Source organism: Nicotiana sylvestris, chromosome 8 (genome assembly GCF_000393655.2).
Source record: "Nicotiana sylvestris chromosome 8, ASM39365v2, whole genome shotgun sequence".
Lineage (NCBI taxonomy): Eukaryota > Viridiplantae > Streptophyta > Magnoliopsida > Solanales > Solanaceae > Nicotiana > Nicotiana sylvestris.
Genome location: NC_091064.1, coordinates 165,595,647 through 165,601,633, shown reverse-complemented (window position 1 = coordinate 165,601,633; position 5,987 = coordinate 165,595,647).

The following is a 5,987-nucleotide window of genomic DNA, read 5'->3' as shown; positions in this document are numbered from 1 at the left end:
CTATCATTGGGCATGGTCCTCAGAGCACCAGGTTCTCTAACGGTTTCTCGTTTTCGTTTGCTAGATCCTTCAACGGACTTTCCTTTCCAGCTTACTAGCCCCATAGTATCATCTTCAGACATGGTTTGCTCAACTGGTCTCTTTTTAGACTTATTGTTGCCCTTCATAGATGCACCATTTTGTTTCTCAATAGTTTCATTAGAAGCTTTATCCAAAGACTTTTGAGCTTTTATAGATTTTTTCACTAAGGAACCAGGTTCCTTTGGAGCATTTTTGTCAATCCCACTTACTGGAATACTCTTGTTAGCAACAAATTCCCCTTGATTCCTCGATCTCTTTTTCCTTGTCTTGACACTCCTCCTACTTTTCTACAATGTAGACTTAAAACCCTATTATTATTGTGAACTGATAGTGGGTGACTTGGAGGAGGATTCTAAGAGCTTAGGATGATCAGAAGGTGCAAACGTGGGTTTGCCTGGAAGAGAATCAGGTTCTTCAGCAGATTTTTCTGAGAATGTCTCATGAGCCAAAGACTCGAGGAGTACTATGGTTCTTACATCGCCTAGGAATGGTGTTTCTTTCCCCTGATACTCAGACAAGAGATATGCTCCTTCATTCATCAGACTCTCAACAGCGATAGCCATGATGTTATACGCTGCTTCCTTTTCTGGTGACTCTATGAGAGTCACTAAGTCCAAAATGGAAGAGTTCAGATACTGATCATGATCATCCTCAGAGACCTATGACACTTGAGAGGTGAAACCCCCTGAGTGTTCTTTGGTGAGATCAGAAGAGTGATGAGACATAGAGTTCTTAATACATGGGAGAAAAACAGGGTTTATCAAAAAAGGAAAGATTATAGGAAAAGAGGAGGAACCAGGTATGGATACAGTAGTATTGAAAGGAGTGAAATAGTGAATCTCTGGGGATAATTTTAAGGGTGATAGGGAAGTGGGAGTGGTGTTAATGGTGGAATAAGGAAGCGATCGTTCAATAGCCATTATAGGAGAATTTGGAGGACAAGTAGAGTGTGAGAGAGAGATAAAGAGAGGATCACAACTATACAGAAGAGATGAAGGTTCATGACTTGTTGTGAGGGAGAAGCAAAGTTTTATTGGAAAAAGAACTAATGATGATAGGAGAGAGCAATGAGTTCTGAATAGTTTTATAAATGGCGGTAGGTTTGTGGGAAAACGTTATCGTGCCAAGAGGATGAAGGGATTTGAAAGACAAGACATGTCATGCAGACTTTGAAAAGTCGGATAATGTGGTAGTTGAGTTAATTATGTTACCATTTTGAGACGGCATGTAAAGAAAAACACATTACTACTAACATGTGGTATAGGAACCTGATGCCCGAACATTTTTAAAAAAATGTTTTAGCATCTCTTCTTTTGCAGTTCATAACTATACCTTTAGATTCTATGATCGTCATGCGTATTTACCTGCAACGGTATCGATGTGAGTTAGGCTTGGTCAGAACACACTTTAGCTAATTTTACCTGAAGGTGCCTTGCATACCCAATTGATGGAGAATCAGGTTCACCATTAGACTCTCATGACCCCATCTTCACTTTGTTTCTTCTAGAATATTCTCTACTCAAGGATTTGGTGAAGATATCTGGAATTTGGTCTTCTGTTCTGCAAGACTCTCCACAGATCAATCCTTTCTCCATATTGACTCTCAGAAGATAATGCCACCTCTTAATGTGCTTGGTCCTCTTGTTTTGAATTCTTTAGTTGTTGACGAGGCAATTGCGTTTTGCTTTCTTGTCCCCCAAGGGGTGAGACATGAACATGGCAAGTGAAACGTTCCAAAAGTGCTTTTTCTGTCCATAAAAAACTTTCACAGTTAACATCATCATACCCAACAGGATTAAAATTGTCATCTGAGGGGTAATACATAACCAGGTCCTGAATTCTTTTAAGATATCTTAAACTTCTTTTGGCGGCCCTCAAGTAGGATTGCTAAGGACTTGACTTTGGATTCTATTATGGAGTGGAGATATAGAAAGGGACTAAGAAGTTTTTTTTGAATTTTTAATACTTGTCTAACTCTAGAGAAAAGGGAGTGACTAGGTTATCAGATAGATGAGAGCTTTTGTGTTTCTAGTTTGGGACTGAGGCTTGTTTGGTAGGGGAACTTGGGAGGGTAATTTGATTTCCCTACACTCTTTATTCTGTTATTTGTGGAGAGCTATGAATTGCATTTCCACTCTTTCTTCAGCTTCAGTGGGAGTAAGTGAAGTACTAGGTTCCTTGTGAGAAGTGGAAGATGATATTGCATTGTCTTTCGCCTATCTCCTTCATCTTACTCATCATATCAACCTCCCTATTTGAAACCTCAGATATTTCCCAGGGACCAGAGATGGTTCATTATATTGATCATCACTATTTCTTCCTTGGTTAGAGGAAGGTGTCTTATTGAATACCCCATGAGCACTTCCTTCCACTTAGTGTACCCTTTGTTGTAGATTTTGTGGCCTTTGCTTTATGGAGAGTATCCTAGAAGGATTCCTTTATCGCCTTTGAATTAAACTTCCCAAGTTGGTCCTTCCCGTTGTCGAGAACATGGCATTTTCAATCAAGAAGGTTCTCAAATGAGTGGTCTTTAGTTTTCTTCCATTTGGCAGTTCATAGTGGGTTTTGATTCAGGAGGAACCTGATCATACACCTGTTCACCAAGTAGAAAGCAGTATTTACTACTTTTGCCCAGAAACTCTTGGCGATTCCATTGTCGATGAGCATTGTCCATGCCATGTCTTCCAGTTCTGTTCTTTCTTTTAGCAATACCATTTTGTTGTGGAGTCCTTGATGCTGAGAAGTTGTGTGTGATTCCATTTTTGTTACAAGCTCATCAAATTTGGTGTTGTCACATTCTGTCCCATGGTCAGATCTGCTGCATACTACCTTCAATTTTATCTTCACCTGGATCTTCTTGACAAAGGCCCTACACATTTCGAAAGTCTCATCTTTTGTTCTAAGAATAGTGTCCAGGTAAATCTTGTATTTGATAGGCCACAAACCAGGTCCTTCTCAATCATCTTATATCACCATATTGTAATGATTCAAAGTCAGCAACGTAGATGTTCTTGTTTCTTTTGGCCACTAAGACCATTTTGCCAGTCATCAAATTGGTAATTGTGCACTCTTTTGACAAGAACTCTATTTTGTTCCCTTTAACGCGAATTTGAAAGACACTCAGGAGATTGTACTTTAGGCCATCCACATAGTACACGTTCTTAATTGAGTCACATAGAGATTTTCCAACTTTTCCAGCACTGAGAATGTAACCTTTCCTTTTTCAATGGATATATTCTTTTCCTGCAGGATTTTTAGTGAGAAGAAATCTATGGTGCTTCCAGTGTCCTTGGTTCATTGCAGTCTGCTTCCTCTTACCGATCCCTGCACATGCAATTATAGGTTAGATTTAGGAATCCAAACTAGTTTGGGTCCCTTGTTATGATAAAAGGGATAAATAAGGGCCTTTCTAGTCTATGCAGGTAATATTCGTTTCTTGCGACTGGTATTTGGTCCCTTGTTAGTAGTCACTTTGTTAGTAAACACTTTATTTTTCTGAACAGATTGAACCCTGGTCTGGCAAATTTTTTTGAAGTGCCCATTGTTCCCACAGCGGGTACACAACAAGTTATCAGGAACAGTGATGTACTTGCTGTGAGGGTTGTAAGGAGTTTTCTCCCATTTGGAACTCGATTCCCTGCCTGTTTCCACTATTATTCAAATACATGGCAGTGACAACATCTGAGGACCAGGTCCACTTGAGAGATTTCTCAAGATCAATTTTTACTTTCTCCAATTCAGCTTGAAGTTGCCGATTTTTCTCAAGTTCATCACATAGACTAGTTTTCACATCATTTAATTCATGTTCGAGCTTGATGTGTGTCTCACTAGCTACTTCCTTCCCTTTCCCAAGACTCACAGTCCTATGTTCTTTATTAAGTCCCTTAATGGTTTCTTCTAGGTCAGTGATTATCATTACAAAATCATCCATCTCTTGCTCAGTAGCTGAAATTCTTCCTTCTAGAGTGTGTTTCTCATTGTTGAGACCTTCTATTGTTTCCTTCAAGTCAACCACCACAACCATCAGGTCATCTCTCTCATTTTCTACACTAGTTATCTTTTCATTTAGAGCTTCCTTTTCTTTTTCCAAGATTAGCTATGGTCTCATTTAGGTCCACTACACAGACCACCAGATCATCTTTAGATTGTTCAGCTTCTCCCAGTTCTAAGGTCAGGATCTCCTTATCATTATCAAGGTTATAATAAGCATCAATTAAAACATTGGCTAATGACCTTCACTTCTTAGAAGAGTAGGATTTCAGATTTCTCTGAACATCTCTGAAATTTACCTCATCATCTTCATCCTCATCAGACTGAGCTATCAGCGCGAACAATGAGTCATACTTTATTGCTTCAGTTTCCACTGCCATCATGGAACTATTTTCTGCATTGGTTTCCCTTTCTGATTCACCGGAAGAGTCTTCCCGAGCAGCAAGAGCTTGCTTCACAATATTGTCAGCTGCACTTTTTCAGTTGAATCGTTTGTCTGGAACCAGGTTCCTTTTTGCTGCTTTATTAGGATTTTGTTTGTATTGCTTCTGTTTTGCGAGTGGGCAATCTTTGATGAAGTGCCCTGGCTTTCCGCACCTATGAAAGAGATCATTGTTCCTTGCTTTACTTGAACTGTCCCTCTTCGGTATACCACTATTTCTTCAAACCATCTATTGAAATCTTTTAGTAAGATAGGCCATGTCACTATCTTCATCACTTGAGTCACTACTTTCAGCTTTGAATACCAGGTTCTTTTCCTTCTTCGACTCTCTCCTTTCACTGTCTTTCTTTCTTTTCATCTCGTATGTCTTCAGATTACCAATCAACTCATCCATGGTTAGAGTTTGTAGATCTCTAGCTTTAATGAAGGCATTTAACTTACTTTCCCAAGAACTAGGTAGAACACTGAGGATTTTCCTTACAAGCTTGTTTCTGGGAATAACATCTCTAAGTGAATGCAACTCATTTATGATGGAGGTGAATCTGGTGTGCATATCTTGTATAGACTCATCATTCTTCATCCTAAAGAGCTCATACTCTGTGGTGAGCATGTCAATCTTGGACTGTTTAACCTGAGTAGTTCCTTCATGTGCGGTTTGAAACGCTTCCTATATTTCTTTGGCAGTATCACTAGCTGAGACTCTATTGTACTCATCGGGTCCTATGCCACACGCCAAGATTTTCTTGTCACGATAGTTCTTTTCTACGGCTTTTCTGTCAATGCCGTTGTACTCTTTTCTGTCTTTCGGCACCATTGGTCCAGTTTCTTCAAGCTTCTTCATAGGAACATGTGGACCATCACAGATGGTGTCCCATAGTTCTAAGTCTTTGGCCATTAAAATCATGCATACGAGTCTTCCACCAGCCGTAGTATTGACCATTGAATCTAGGAGGTCTGTAGGTTGATTGTCCTTCCTCAAAATTGGGTGGAGCAGCCATTGAGATCCTTTCTAGGTGTTAGCCTTTTAGAAAGAACCCGCTCTGATACCAATTATTAGTTTGTATGAGTCCACCAAACAGTAGAGTACATGGTCCTCTATGAGGTTAAGCTGAGAATGCTAATAAAACTGTAAGTAAAGAAGACAAGGGATTTTTACGTAGAAAAATCCCACACAAGGGGATCAAAAAACCACGACCTACATTTGTAGGCTTTAACTGAAATCTCACTATTACAAGCCACTTTGTAATAACCCTATTACAAAGACTTCAACTAACTTGTGATGCTCTTACCACAAGCCTCTTTGTGACTCTTCTAGTTAGAAAGACTTTAAACTTATGACTAATCCTAGTCACAATGTAAACTCGGAAGTTTACGGATTTTTGGTTTTCCTAAGACAAAGCTTCTAAGAAAGCAGAATATGAGATAAAATGAAGAACAAATAACAAGATTACAACTCAACTATGGATATACATAA